The 16,954-nt window shown below is 30.9% G+C and overlaps 2 pseudogenes; one reads left to right on the top strand and one right to left on the bottom strand.

Annotated features, from left to right (window-relative positions):
• Positions 1-742: 742 nt before the first annotated feature.
• LOC105132429 (uncharacterized) lies at positions 743-3,770 on the bottom strand (annotated as a pseudogene).
• Positions 3,771-10,126: 6,356 nt separating this feature from the next.
• Positions 10,127-13,970, top strand: LOC105132445 (bifunctional 3-dehydroquinate dehydratase/shikimate dehydrogenase, chloroplastic-like; annotated as a pseudogene).
• Positions 13,971-16,954: the final 2,984 nt, after the last annotated feature.

The raw sequence follows: 16,954 nt of genomic DNA, 5'->3' as shown, positions 1-16,954 counted from the left end.
AGGAAGTTGTTTTGTGATTTACATTTGAAGCAACTAAATGATACAGAGGTGTTTATGAACAATCAGATAGCAATTGCAATCTTCCACAATCCAATTTTCATGGAAAAACAAAGTATTTCAAGATCAAATTTTTCTTTTTAAAAAAAAGTACAAAAGGAAGGAGAAGTAAGCCTCATTTATTGCAAATCTGAAGATTAGCTCGCAGATATTTTTACAAAACCTTTGCCAGCAAACAAGTTTGAACTTTAAAAAAAAAAGACGGAGAGTTTGCAGCTCGTAAAACATGAAGGAGTGTTACTTAATTGTTTTTTTGGAACTGCAACATGTCTAAGCATAAAAAAATATCAAAAATTGGTTTATGCTTCCATTATGTTTTTAGTTTGTCCTAGTCTTTAGGAAGTGGTTAGTTTGTTGAAACATGTTGATTCATGGCATATGTTGTTCATGGCTTAATTCTCGATTTCAGTTATTTTTTCTATTTCTATATAATGTAAGCTAAGCTTGTTGCATAATAAAATTGAATTCCCAGTTTGCATTCCCTTACCTACTCTTCTATTTTTCTCCTATCTTTTTTCTTTCTGCATATCCATAAACTTCTACCTCTGTTATACTCTTTTCTTTCTTTAAAATTAACACCCTTCGTGTCAGGCTAATGCATCAAAGTACCTGCTTCGGACACCATTTCAGGTTTCACTTTGACTGAAGATCTCAAACAAAAACCATTACAACGAGCATTGCCAATCTAATCTATGAAATCTTCAGTATTGGCAGTCTCTAAAACTTTATTAGGCAAAGAAGCTGGATCAAGATCAAAAGATCCCTTTTGCACACCTTCTCTTTCCTCACCTGTCAGTTTGAACGAATTTCGAACACACCGGAATAATTCACCAGGAGGAATTTCAAACACATCCATCCCTTCCTTTCAAATTCGACAAAAAAGGCTCACAAAGCCCTTCACTTTACCCAAGCAGGTAACATGTGCACCAACACCCTCAGCATATTCAGAAAATATCTCAACAAACTCATAATCATACTCCTGATGATTATCTGCATCAGATTTCCATTTGATATCCCAATTCTTGAAGAGGGCCCAAGTCTCACCCTTCTAGGAAATATGTTGTCAGTATCTCTTTGGCCACCTTCTTCCAGATCAATCGGGTGAGAGAACATTAGCTTCTTGTCACTGTACTGAGATGTTCCATATTTAAACTTACCACAAGCCACAGGCAAGCCCTCGACCCATTCAAAATCATCATGATCATCTGGGTGTGCTTCTAGCCAGGTTATCTGCAAATTGAACCCAGGAGACATCACTTTCTTGATTTGAGCATAAAATCCAGGCATGGCATCCAGGATGTCATAAACAGCCCATACCTGCCCCCCAAAAAAGCACTCCATCCCAGTCTTTGTCAAAGTCATGGAAATCAGGATCAGGAAAGTCGTATGAATCCGGATTTGATGTTGATTTTGAGGGTGAATCTGATGAGAAATGGATGGGTCTCAGAATTTTTCTGACAGCCATTTGTCTCTACCTTTTCTTTTCCCTTCACATTATCGGTCACCTGGATTCCATTACTTTCTTCCTGTTTCAGGACATTGTCATCTTTCACATCAGCAGCTACACTGGATTGATACACATCCTCCTCCATTCCATTTCCATTCTCCTCTTCAGTGGCACAGAATGATTCGCTCCCTTAGGTCTTTTTTGGATCTCTCACAAAGTCTTCATCATCACTCAGATTTTCCTTATAAGAAACATGCCGCTTGCTACGTCCAGATCGTCTTGGGCACTCTCCTTTATATTCAAAATTCACCTCAGGCTTAAAATCACCATCTTCCTCGCTAACCATGTCTTCTTCAGAATCAGTTCCAGTGTCGCAACTTTCACTAGACTCCTCTTCTTGCTTCCTCTTCCTTTTACCATTTACCTTTTCTGAACGGAACTCTGTTTTAGATGGCTCAGAACTCAAATTTTCTCGCCGTCCTAATTCAACTTTGCTAGCAGTCTGATTTGGGATATTCTTCCTTTGCAAAAATGATGATTGATTCATGTTACTTGATGTTGGAGGCCCCTGTCCACTCCTTTCGTACGCAATAAAGGACTTTTTGCAACTCTGACACACAAGAGGTTTGTTAATAATTTCTGTGTAATACTGGTATCTTACAGTACAAAATGGACAGGCAGTCCAGAAAGTCGGCCGTCCATTAGAGGAATCACGTTGAGAGGCTGGCTGTTGCGATTGCCTGTGATGAGGATTGAAGCCAGTAAAGTTTGAGCTGTGGGTTGCCTTCTGTGGGGGCCAGTATCGTTGTGCAGGTTTACTCATAAAAGCTTTGCGTTTAATATCATGCAAGGACCGTTTTCCTTTGTCTAAAAGCACTGTTTGAGCATCCATAATTAAGTTAAAAGCAGATTCTGCACCGGGGAACTGATTTTTGTCGGGATGAAGTTGGAGAGCAAACTTCCTGTACTGCTTCTTGATAGTTGCCTCATCAGCTGCGTCTTCAATCTGAAGGATGCCGTACCAATCCATCTCAGTCCCAAACGGTTTTTTATCAGCGGCACAATGTACATCACAAACAGTTAGCATCTGAGAAACATTCTCTAAATCATTATAAAGTTGTTGGGCTTTAAGTGCAGTTCTACGTGCTGTGGGAAAATCCTTCTTTAGCATCAAACTCTCAGCGATTCCCTTCACCCTGAAGGCCTCTTCTTTGTTGCACTCCATCACTAAATTCAGATGACCAGGTTGAAAAACAGAGCTTCCAAAAACCCAAGAAAAATCCACTCTCAACTCTCACATCCACATAAGCCCTGCAGATTTGTACGGATGGAACATAAATAAGAACTATCATTTACTTAGAAAACAAGAGAGGTGCTGTCAGAGTAATTGACATTGTCTGTAGGCTTCCAGCCACCATAAGTAACCAAACATTTATGAATCACAGACAACAATAGAGAATGAGCATTGCATATACACATCTAAAGGATCTATGAGCAATTTTCACAAATATTCACCCTGCAAATCTAAACCTGAAAAAAATAAAAACACACATATATGTTTCTAACAAGCAAACATCAGTAGATAACATAAAAATAGATGACATGAACAGGCGATCCAACAATTTACATGCTTTCCAATGTTAAACTACACAAACAGGAAATTCAACAAATCAACATTCGATAACTGATCACTAAATTACAATAACAGGACAAGACATAGACCAATTCAAGTGCTCTACTTCTAACCAACCATACCACCATTTTGATAGTGAAAACATAAAACACCTATAATTGCACTCCAGTGAAACTAAGTAAGCTTCATACAGTCATAGCCATAAACCCTCTTCCCATATTTCAGAAAAAAAGGGGACCCTCAACCCTATAAATTAATAAACAACCTGCAAATGCAAATGAAGCAGAACCAGAAACAATGCAGCCTTAAAATCCCTAACAAAAAGGATAATTAAGGTGGATAGTTGATTAAAAAAATAAAACTTTTGGGTACAAAAACTACAAGAGAAGAAAGGAAATTACCTGTTTGTTTCGTAGAAAGGAAACCACAGGGAAACCTGGGAGTGAAGCAGAGCAAAGCATTAGAGGCAACAGATCTTGTGAAGAAGAGAAGTTGATTTATTTGGAATGATGATTGTTGCAACTTTGACCTGATTTCTAGATTGGCAGTCCTCCATGCTTGAGGTGGATAAGAATTCTTATTGCAAAATTTAGAAGTTGAAGGGCTCTTTTGTTATTTCTCTGTGCACTTTTGTTTTTGCTATTATGCCCTTGTGATTTTCATAATTTTCAAATTAGGGTCTCTTTGGTTGAAAATTTGTTGGCAATCATAATCGTGGTTGCCAAACTAATCTCATGATATATATAACTTGACCGATGGATCAAATAATTAGAAAAAATCAAATAATTTTTTTTTTTGGTTTTTACGTTATTGACCTTGATAGACATGATACGAATTTAATTAAAAACTTGAACTGCCTTAAAAAATCGAGTTTCAAAGTAATTTGACAATTATGATAATAAACATAACAAGTAAGAATAATAAATTATTTTGACATAGTTTTAAAATATAAGTATAAGGCTGAATCATGGATTATAAAAGTTGTTAAAAAAATTAAAACAATATTATTTTAATAAAAAATAAAAAAATTAATTTATTAATGATCTGATTTTTACTATATTAGATCAAAATCAACTCAAATTTTTAATTGAAATAATTAAATATTTTATTTTAATATTGTTTTAACTTGAATGGATCTAAATTCTACATCAATCAAATTCTAAATTAAAGATCCATCTAAATTTAAAAATATTTAATAGATATTTTATCCAACTCAAAACCTTCAACCTTTTCTCCTTGCCAATCTATCCTCTTTGCTCGCAACAATAACAATCAAGCCTTCATCTCAAGTTATATGGAGATATATATATATATATATATATATAGATATCATTTTATATTATTTTATTATCAAAAAATTATTTTGAAATCAAGGGATTTTAAATTCTCAATACCATTTTAATGACATGAACTTTAAGTTCTGTGTTTAAAATCATGGTAATAATTATTTTTAAAAGTATTTTTTATTTAAAAATATATTAAAAAAATTATTTTGATATTACTACATCAAATAATTTAAAAATATCAAAATAAATCATTTGAATCAATTTTTTTTTTTGTTTTTGGAAAACTTAGCCAGAATGCAATAACAAACGTGCTCAAAACACAAGCTTGCGTTATGCCTCAAATTCATATTTTTTATTAAAAATTATATTTAAATATTATAAGCATGTTTCGAAGAAAAAAAACTCCACAACTTAGGTTATGTAGTCTTGATTGGTTATATGTTAGTTTTATTTTAACCATATGTGTAAAAGAAAAACAATGATAATAAACAGATAAAATTTTCTAAAACAGACTTCTGTAACTTGGAAAATTCTTTTTTCCAAGAATAGAAAAACAATGTTGTTTAGTTTTTATCCAATTAAATGGAATGATGTGGGTAAAAAAAAAATATGAACTCGAGTCAATTCATGTTGGCATGATAGACATGTAACCTAAGCAATAAAAGTGGATCAGGCCGGGTTAACCCACCAAAATCATATCTCGTTTCATAAGATAGAAATAACTTCATAAAAAAAAACTCACAAAGCCAGTGTTTTTTTTAGAAAAAAAAAACTAATGTAGAACAATGAAGTCAAGGGGGGAAAAAGCCAAAAAAAAATCATTCATTGACTCTTCTAACTCATGACCCTGGTCATTAATCAAAAGCATCATATATGAAAAAACTATAAAGCCTCATTCTCAACAAATCAAACGTTGAAGAATGAAATTGAAAAAAAAAATTACACAATAGGATTAAAAAAATAAAAATTAAAAGAATAGAGAATAAAATATATATTAGAGTTCAACTGTAAATTTTTTATTGAATGGTAAAATTAAAAAGAAAAATAATTTTAACATAAAGGAAAAAAATTCAAAAGAACATGGATGAAATTGACAAAACAAAAAAAGAAATATCATAAATTTGCATTGGGGGATAAAATTAAAAATAACAGAACTTTTACAAAAAAAACCAAGAAAAAAATAAAAAGAAAAAGAATAAGGATCAAATTAAAAATAAAAATAACACATGACAATATGAGACTTAATGGTAAAAATAAAAATAAATAAAACTTCTACATAAAAACAAGGAAAAAAATAAAAAATAAAAAATAAAAAAAATAAGAACTAAAGTTAAAATATCAACAATGAAAAGGACTCCCATGTGATTTTTAAGAGAAAAAAGAAAAAATATCTCACTAATGATAAATTATCTCATCATTGCTGACATGTGCCATACCAACAAAAAAATAACATAACAATAATTTACATGATACATTAAAATGACTTTTTTTTGGCAATTGAGAGGCACCGTCCAACATGTGCAAGTGCCTCCCCATATGTTAGTGTGGTTATTGCATTTGTTATTAATTTTGTTTTATTTAAATAGTAATTAATTTTTATTAAAAGATTAAATTACCCTCAATAAACTAATAATAGTTGAAAAAACAAAGTGAAAGGACCAAAAGGTTTTTGAATGTATCATTTATATTTTTTTATTTAAATGGTAAACTATCATTTTGCTCTACTTAAAAAAATAAAAAGACAAAATACTCACATGTTCTTGTTTTAAAATCTTCGACTTGGAAGATAATTAAATTAATTTATTGTGCTTAAAAATTTTAAAAAAATACTTGTACCCCCTCGTCAATCCTTAGATTATTAATAGGCTATAAAAAATACTAAAATGCCCTTAACACAAAAAAAAATTGATTTTTTTTAAAAAATACTAAATAATAATTATGTTGTAATGATGAATAGTAAAGTATATTTTTACATTGTAAATTGAATTCCGTTATAGTTTTTTTATTCTTTTTTTCCCTTAATCATGAATAAGAGAGAAGTCGAGGACTTACCTTAACTCCTCTCCATAAGCTAAAAAACAAGTAAAATGATCTCACAAAAGTCTTATGGCATGCTAACTCCACCATTTGGTGTAAAACAATGACATCCAAAATATTATACATTACAATCTTAAATTTCCATTAAAGAAAAAAAAATTGTGAACATACATTAAAAAAAAAAGTATTTTGTATTAAAAAGAATATTATACTAAAATCAGATTATTAATCTTTATTGTATATTTCCAAACAAATTGGAGGAAAACCCTTTAAAAAATAGTCTTTATGCTTGTAAATTCTAAGGTCATTGGATTTCTTACTTGTTAGGTAGTAGGAATTGCATGTTAGGTATGTTCATTGATTTCTTCTTTTTTTAAGATTTGGATATGGAGTTATTGGTTTTTTAGGGAATTTGAAGGATTTTTAGAAGTGGTTGATACAAAATTATATATTTTTAATGTTTGTTTCTCTTTAATAGAGAGTCCATCAATAATGATGGGGTAGCTCCCATCACTTCTTTAACCCTACCTTCACCGGCGATAAAAGACAAAGACTTCATTTATAAACTCTTTTCTATAAACCTCGCTTAAGTTTTTCCTTTTCTTTGAATTGTTATTCTTACAAGGAAAAAAAGGTAGCAATAAACATAGCTATAAAAAAAACAAAGAATATGAAACTTGTATGCTTTGTAATATGGCCTAATAATATCATTTAGTCATCTTGTTGACTTTATACTTGGCCAAAATCGAGGTCAACACAACATATATTCTCATTATTCGAGCTCAAACAAGGCTTGTTATTTATATCATAAAAAAGAAAACAACCTCAGATGTGTTATATTCCACCTATAGGACTAAACGACCCGTTATACCTTACTATCAACTATCCCCCCTCCATTTCTTGACATGGATAGGCTTTTCATATATAGTGAAAAGCCAATACATGTCATTACCACTATTGATGTCGACACCAAGATGATAATAATTTCTAAAGACATTAATTATAAACTTGAGTCTAACGATTCTATAAAACTTATCAAAGGCAAAAAAAAAATGATCCATTTATTAGGATACAACTAGCCTAGACATTATTGGTAGTATCTAAATACTTCCATTATGAATCCTTGGATAAGGAACAGATAGCCTATTGCATACATGGAAAAAAAAAAAAAAAGAAGTTTTCCCTTTATATATCTCACAAGTCAGAGATATTTTACATACATGCAAAAACGGATGTTTTCCCATTACATATCTCACAAGTCAGAGATAATTTTTCTTTATTAAGTCAAAAATATTTCCCCTTTCTTATACATAAAAGGTTTTAAATCATCAATATACACTACAACAATAGCAAATTCAAATTTGGTTTTCTTAATAAAAATGCATAGGTGAATTTCATTATTCTCAAATTTTTCTTCTAAGAGGTATTCACTAAAACTATTATACAATGTTCAACCAAATTACTTTAACCCATATAAATATTTTTGTAGTTTAATAAAATAAACACTTCTAAGTTTATCATAGAAAGCTTCTAGCATTTTGAATTTTTTAGGGATTTTCATACAAACATCTTCACCTAGTGATTATGTTGTAAAATTACATCCATTAAATGCATATATAGAGTTTTTAATACTACTAAACTAATAAAAAACCTGAAAGTGATTACATTCATCACTAAAAAAAAGTTTTTTTCTAATCAATATCAGGTTTCTATAAGAAACTTTGTGCAATAAACCATGTCTTGTATCACATAAGCTTATTATTATCATTTTATTTTCTAATAAAAACCCACTTATATTCAACTAGCATAATACCTTAAGATGTATGGACTATATGTCCAAATACTTCACATTTTACAAGTGTGCTTAACTCTATATGGTTTGTTTGTTTCCACATTGACTAATTATTTCTATGTTGATATATTTCAATAGTTCGTGATTCAGTTTTATCATCACTTCTGGTGATGCTAAAAACAACCTTAAATGTAAATACTTTATTTATGGTAATTTTATTTCAATATAAAATCTCTCTTGTATAAACATAGTTTATAAAGATCTTATTATTTTCAAGTATCATAATCTCCTCTTCACGAGGTCCTTCTTTAAGAGGATTAATATTAAAAGATGGTTTGGACACAATATTTATCACATGTTTTTATGGATGAGGACTCTTCAAGAGTATCATCATCTATTTGTTGTAATTTTTGTTCTTTAGGATTTTTGTCTTTAATGCCAACAAGTCTTACGCACTTCAAGCATTGTATAGATTTATTTATTGTTATTCTAGTATCTTTTTTCATCAAGGATTTCAATTTTAATTAGAGCATTTACAGTTGAGATGTAGGATTTAACTATCTTTTCACTATTGGTGAAAACATCTCGTAATTGATTTGCAATCTTTTATAAATAAATTATCTTTTGAACTTCAAGTTCACATTAATTTGTTGTTGACTCAAAATGTCATAACTTTAGGGTTATTCCAAGTAAATTTTTGTTAAGCTTCAGGCACTAACTTTCTTTCTCTAATGATAAGAAAATATTTTCATTAAAATAATAGTCTTCAAAATGCGCCTTAAAGATATCATTAATTAAAGATTTAAGGAATCTGATAATAGATAAAGAATTAAAACAACATAGATTTATATTATACATTGTGAAACCATTTTAGTCCTATGAATGAGTGTTACAGACACATATAATGCACAATTAAAATTTTATAAATGAGATATATTTGGTAATATACCACGATCAAGTTGCAAGAAAGAATATTTATAGTAAGCACTTGGTCTGATTTTAATTAATAATATGGCATGTAAGATAACATGTTTCCAAAAAATAAAGAACAATTAAAAATATATATATTGGGAATAAAACTTAAAATAGAAATGTTTTTCAATATCTAGAATACAAGATAAATAATCTATTTAAAAATAAAGATAAAAACATTAAAAAACACTAAAATTTTCAAGTATCATGAAAAAACTAAAAGAATAAAAAACTAAGATTCATAAAGTCTAAAAAATCCCAAACTACCTTCCATATATATAATTACAAATTTTATAACATAATAATTATACTTGTCCCCATTCACATCCTATCTAGACAACGAAGTTGTCTGAAAGAACTCGTTTCAGACCAAACATGAGTTTATTTCATTTGCAAGATAAAAAAAAAAAAACATAAAAAAATAGAACGTCGAAAGTGACGTATCAAAGATAAAAAATGGACAAGAGGATCACACCAAACTACAAGATTTGTTCTTTTAAACCTCCTAATAAAGAGACTTGATCTGTTTAAAATTGACTCTCTTTATTTTTTATTAATATTTAAAAAGCACATCTCATGTTATTTTAATATATTCAATATAATTTATTATATTTTCTTGATCTTAAAATTTAAAATAAAAATAATAGTGTATTTTTTAATAATACTCCTCTCTTTAATCTCATGACAAAAATCATTCTAATATAAAATTTTAAGTTATTAAATAAAATTTTAAAATATAATTTATATTATTTTTTAACAAATTTGCTTGATTATTATTTTAATGAGTATAGATTTTTATTTGATTCTCATGTGCCTAGAAGAATTCATTTTTCAATTTTTCATTTAGAAGTACCAACTTGTTAGTTGTTTGATTTTTCCCTGGAAGGTTGCTCGTGAATTCAATGACCTGCTATGTGGAAACAAGCCTGCATGCAATGTGCAAACTCATCATTTCTTCTCACAATTACCAGAATACTACATCTGTTGAGGAACTCGGTAATCTTGTGGCAAGAACACAAGCTGCTGCTGCTGATATCGTGAAGATTGCGACAACTGCTTTGGATATTGCTGATGTCGCACACATTTTCCAAATAACTGTTCATTCTCAAGTAAGAAGCAAATATAATATTCTGTTGCTTTTAAGAGTTGAAGCCTAACTATAGTTTCTCGAAATTATGAATTAGAACAAGCAAATATTCTCTCCTTTTTGTGTGGCTAGTCCTTTCTAATGCTGGGGGATAGGATTATGGGCTAAACAGATAATATAGAAGAGCAACACAACCTGAATATTCTCATAAATTGTACTGCTGTATGATATATTCAATGAAACAAAAATTGCCTGGAATTAAAGAAAAGTAAAAAATGTTGCTAATGAAAAGAAATTTGAGGATCCACTCTGGAGTTCAAGGATGATTGTTGTTCGTAATTAAGTTTCCTTGGCTAGAGAGAAAGGTGGAGGCTGTGTATTCAGGTTAATAATATGTTTATTAGATGAACATAACAAGGAAAGCATTTTAGTTGGAACTTTGAATTTCCAACTCAACTGCATGCTTCCACTTTCAAATTTGTTCATTTTTCCCCAACATCTGCTTCCTACTTTGAGCGGAGAAGCATTTATAAAGTACAACAAGGCATTGGTGCTGCTTGGATATGGAATCATTTGGAACAGAATGCCTAGATGGTGAAGCAAAAACTTAATTAAAAGATTATATCTTACCACTTAATGGGATCTGTTATGTTTAATATCAAATAGAAGTTTGAAGGAATGTTGCCATTTAATATCTGTTCCCCCATTTCTGTAATTTTCCTTTTATTATATTTGTGAATAGTAACTCTAAAATTTCCTTTAGTAACAACATGAGCTGCAATTGTCAGGTTCCAATAATTGGACTTGTCATGGGTGAGAGGGGTTTGATTTCACGGATACTTTGTGCTAAATTCAGTGGTTATCTCATCTTTGGCACCCTTGAGTCAGGATTCGTTTCAGCTCCTGGTCAACCAACGATCAAGGATTTGTTAGATCTATACAATTTCAGACAGATTGGACCTGATACTAAAGTATTCGGAATTATTGGGAAGCCTGTTGGCCACAGCAAATCACCTTTTCTACACAAAGAAGCATTCAAGTCATTTGGTTTCAATGGGGTCTATGTGCATTTATTAGTGGATGACATTGCAAATTTTCTCCAGACTTACTCATCCACAGGTTTTGCAGGATTCAGGTTCTATTTCTATTTGCATCACTAGCTGTCAAATATAATGCTTTCATTTAATACCATCCTGCCTTCTTTAGTTTTATCAATAACCATTTTCTGTTTTCATTATGTTTCATAAGTACAGTCATCTAATGGATCCTTGGCTAAAGGGAAAAGGAAGTTATGCTGTCTATATGGTGCATTGTTTTGTATACTGCCACTGGTTTCAAGAACCATAGGTGTTGCTAAGTTGAAGTGCTGTGATGAATAATTTACCCATTGCTGTTTCAAACACAGCTGTACAACTCCTCATAAGGAAGCTGCTGTGAAGTGCTGTGATGAAGTTGATCCAGTTGCGAAGGTAATGTGTATCTCTATTTGACAAACTTTAAAGCTTATGACCTTGGGATAGTTAACATTTTCTTTAGTAAATGAATAATTTACCCACTTTCAATCAACTCTTACAGTCAATAGGAGCTGTTAATTGCATTATAAGAAGACAAAATGACGGGAAGCTATTTGGCTACAATACAGATTATGTTGGTGCTATTTCTGCTATTGAGGATGGACTACGAGGTATTTCGTGCTTAAGAAGCGAAGAATTTTTTTTCCTTGGGAGAATCCTCCTTTAAGATACTAAGAGGATTTGGTCCCTTGCATTTTTGCTGCAGCCTTGCAAAATGTTAGCAATACTGTTGGTTCACCCTTAGCAGGGAAATTGTTTGTAGTCATTGGTACTGGTGGTGCCGGCAAGGCACTTGCTTATGGTGCAAAAGAGAAGGGGGCAAGGGTTGTCATTGCCAATCGCACCTATGGTGAGGTACCTGTACGTTCACTTTCAGCAATATTTCGCACTTGCTCATGCCATTTCCTATTTCGTGATATCATATCTATGCAGCAATGGGCAGCTTTTTGTATTTTTATTTGGTTTTGGCATTTAGAACCAGTTTCTATGATGGCAAATCTTTTATCCACACACATTTCCAGAATAGTAAGCTTTTCTCAGGGAGCAAACACACATAGTTGTATTGGAAAAATTGAGACAGCGATGTATTCTTTTGATGTCCTTTTTTTGGTAAGATCTGTGTTTCAGCAATATTTGGTAGAGGAAATGCCATGGGTTTTTGAAGAAAATCATTCAATACTGTCTAAAAACCATCTTGGCTATTGTCTTTTGAAATTTTCTGATTGATTCTACCTGTTCTCAAGCTGTCTTGCGATGAAGAAAATGTTTTTCCTTCACTTTTTATTCCGTCCCTCCACTGCTTCTTTTCTGCAACCAAATCTCTTTGCCGGTTTATTTTTTACTTCCCTTGTTGAACTTTGAAAACTCAGGGTATTCATTGGTGAAGCATGGCCTTTTTCTTCTTTTTTTTTTATTAATTCATCATATTTTATGATCTTGCTGGGTAAAAGAAAATTATATTATATGCTCCCCCCACCCCCCAACTCCTCCCAAAAAAAAAAAAAATCCCATATGCAGGTGTATGAGGATTTTATACAAGAATTAGGTCCACAATACATTTGTGGTGGATTGGATTATTATTCTTTTTGGCTGCTTGGGATAATGTGTTACCAACCCAAGCTGTGTTTTTCGGGTTTATGTTGACTGAGGTCATCCTGTGCTGAATTTTTAATTTTATTTGTTTGCCTTCAAGAGCGAGCGCAGGAACTTGCAGAGACAATTGGAGCAGATGCTGTCTCTCTTGCAGATCTGGAAAATTTCCATCCTGAGTATGGCATGATTCTTGCAAACACAACATCAATTGGAATGCAACCAAAAGTTGATGAAACTCCTATTTCAAAGGTTTCCCCACCATCATGCTGTTTTTTTCGTTGTGAATTACTATGCATCTCCTTGAATGAAAAAAGGGCCAATTACCAAAATCCTCTTATAAAAAATTTTTCTAAGAAACCTTCAAAATATATTTGGATCTATAAAACCCCCACACAAAATTTATATATATATATATATATAAAAAAACCAAAATCTAAACCTCACTTGACACTACTAATCCATTAGAGTTTTTTGGGATGTGAAATTTCTTGTTTAAACAGAAGATTCTTTTAATACACATTGTTGCTCAGTTAGCACCTTCAGAGGTAAAGAGTATTAAGAGGCTTGATGTGTTTGCAGCACGCTTTGAGGTCTTACTCCCTGGTTTTTTATGCTGTTTACACCCCCAAAATAACCAGACTCTTGAGAGAAGCAGAAGAATCTGGAGCCAGATTGTCACAGGGTTAGAGATGTTTATTGGGCAGGCATACGAACATTTTGAGAGGTTAACTGGATTAAGTGGTGAGCTTAGTGGTTATTATACCTTTATATATTTATGGCATGCCCTCATAACATCCTCAGTACTTTTTTGGTTCCTTCAGATCTATTTAAATCCGCCGTTTCTCTTTGCAGCCCCCGAGGAATTGTTTAAGAAGATTATGTCGAAGAACTGACGGTGGTGTGAGGCTAATAGTTTAAATGCAGCTGGTTTCTTTTCCTTTGTGGCTCACCCAATTCTCTTTTCCACCCTCGGGGAAGGGGTTGATTTATCACACAGTTAACTCTCAAGACTTAACTAGTGCACAGAGCAAAATAAAATATATAAAAAAATATTTTATTTTTAATATATATTATTGATAAATTTATTTATTTATTTTTACTTTAGTTTTAGTCTATATTGAGTTTTAAAATTAATAATATTATAATAACTTTAATCATAAAATTGAGATTAGCCTAACAAATTAACTTGAATTAACTTGTAAGCAAGTTAATTCAAAACTTGAATTAATCTAAATTTTAAAAAAAAATATTAGCCCGATTTGATATATTTAAAAGTACATGTTGACTTAAAATCAAATACAAGTGAAATATTAACTTGTTAATTTTTTTTTTATTAAAACAAGCTGTTTTAATTATTTTTTTCAAAAAAAATGAGTTAATTAGATTGATTCTTCTTATACGTAACTTGAATCTTACATTGAATGAGTTGAGTTTTTAAATTATAATAATAATTATTTTTATTTATATATTGATTTGAGTCAACCCGAGTTGACCCTTCAAACTCATTACTTGTATGCCTTCAAGTTGGGTTTTTAAAACTAAATTAAAAACAACTTTAATCTTTATGTTGGCCATCTCAATTTATGACTCTAGTCTTATTTCAAGTTGACTTTAAAATCGAGTTTTAAAAATATAATATTAATTATTTTTATTTTTATATTGATTCAGATCAACGATCTTTAAATCAAATTTTTTAAATTATAATATTAATAATTTTTTTATATACTAATCTGAATCAACAATCAACTCCATTTATGATCCAGCATTACCTTAGATCAACTTCTAAAATATAATAATAACTATTTTTATTATTACACTGACTCGGGTCAACTCTTAAATCGAGTTTTAAAAATATAATAATAATCATTTTTATTTTTATATATTTTAATTAAATAATTTTGAAATTTAAATATCTTAATTAAACAATTTTGAAATTTACTATTTTTTACATTAATAATTTAAAAATTAAAAATAATAAATATTATCTTTGAACACATCCTTTCTATATCTCATGTTTTGAAAGTTTAATTTTTTTCATCTAAACACTTATTTTATTCATTCTATCCTAAAGCTGCATACATAAATTTTATTCATTCTATCCTAAAGCTATATACATAAGGGGTTCTATCTATAGTTTTGAAATCTGGACTAGCACAGCGAATCGATCTGGAACCTGAACAACCCAAGTCTGAAACTAGTCCGGATGGAGATAAAAACCCACTTAAGAGTTGGCACTGTAAAACCCAGTTGACCCAGAAAGTTGACCCGAAACCTAATCAACCGAATGAGACTCAGTCTTATTTTCTTTGGCATTGTCTATCATTTTATTTCTCTACACAGCAAAAGAAAAAAAATGGGAAAAACAAGTGAAATTGGAGGGCTAATATCAATAATAGCAGCCTCCTTTTTCTTTTCTCAATCATTTTTTTTTTTGGGTGATGACCCTAGTTTTTCTCTTTTCTCTTCTTCAAACCCTTCTCCTTCCCCTCAATCTTCTTCGTCTTCTTCTTCTATACAATCTTAGCCATCCACTTTGCCTCAATCAACGGCAGCGGGTAATCTAGAGCTTTTAGGAATGGTCACCCACGAACAACACTGTTGGGTTTGATCCTGAAGCTTTAGAGAGAGGTGCTAAGGTTTTGAGAGAATAATCCTCTTTCTCTCAAGCTAAAATCGTTGAAACTTTTCAAGGTGTTCACAAATACAATTTGTAAGGGTGCCTTTACTTTTTTGTGTTTTTGGTGATGGGATTCATGAAAAATTTATGAAAATGAGTTTTCGGGTTTGCTTGTTTACAAATACAGTCTGTAAGGGTGCCAGCAAAAAAAATTCACAAAACCCAATAAACTTTTTGTTGGTTTTGCTGGGTTTTTGAATTTGGAATTGGATTTTTGTTGGGTTTTTAATTGGGGGTATTTTTGTAAAATTTCTTACCATATTTTTTTGGTTTTGTACAAGAAATGACAGCATCAACATGGCTTGGCTGGGTACAATTATACAATTCATGAGATATGACAGGAAAAATTAATTACGTTGCCTAAACTCAAAGTTGCTTTTTAGAGCATTTGATTAAACGAGCAGCTAAAATCCAATAATTTTTTTTTTTTGGATTGACTCGGGTCAATTTAGATCAATATATCTGATTTATAACCCAATCATTAAACTGGATTGATTATTAGACCGGGTCTAAATTCCAAATGTTTCAAACAATTATCAATTAGGTCTTTCAATTAATTTCATTAAGAAAACATTGTTCAGAAATTGACAAAAAGGACCCAACTAAGAAATATGAGAAATGTCAAGGACCTACTTGATAAAAATTCTAAGGTTGAAATGCAATTAAAGTGGATGTACACGTTAAATTTAGGTCTCCAATAAAAATCTAATAACGCAAGTGAAGTGATTTATAATTTTTGGAAAATCAATTATAATACACGAACCTAATGTAAATGGATTATTTAAAATCATGTAATAAATATTCAACAACAACAACAATAATAATAACTTATTTTAATCTTATTTTAAAAAAATTCTTATACAACTTTAAATTACTCATTACTTCATTTTTATCACAGTATTTTATAAAATTATTAAAGCATATTATGTTTTTATTGAAACTCTCTTAAAATCATGTAAATTCTCATTCAAAAATACAAAACAAAACAAAACAAATATTTTATAAGATAACTGCGTTGAAAAAGGAAGGAAACGCAAAATTTTGATGAAAATCAGTGAATTAAATGGAAAAAAAAAAAAAACATTTTCCCCTCGATCCAAAATATTTGAGTGGACGCATGGCAACGCACGGGCCACTGACCTAATTACAATATAACATAATGGCAAAGACTTAAAGAACAGGTCCAATCTGGTCATAAGAGCACGAGTTTGAGACTTCGAGCACGGGGAACGACCATTACTATGAGCCGGGGGGGGCCGCTCCTCCTACGATTTCAGTGCCTCTACTACCAAAACAAACC

This window comes from Populus euphratica, unplaced genomic scaffold (assembly GCF_000495115.2).
Source record: "Populus euphratica unplaced genomic scaffold, PopEup_1.0 scaffold85.1, whole genome shotgun sequence".
NCBI lineage: Eukaryota > Viridiplantae > Streptophyta > Magnoliopsida > Malpighiales > Salicaceae > Populus > Populus euphratica.
This window is presented reverse-complemented; position numbering and strand designations above follow the sequence as displayed.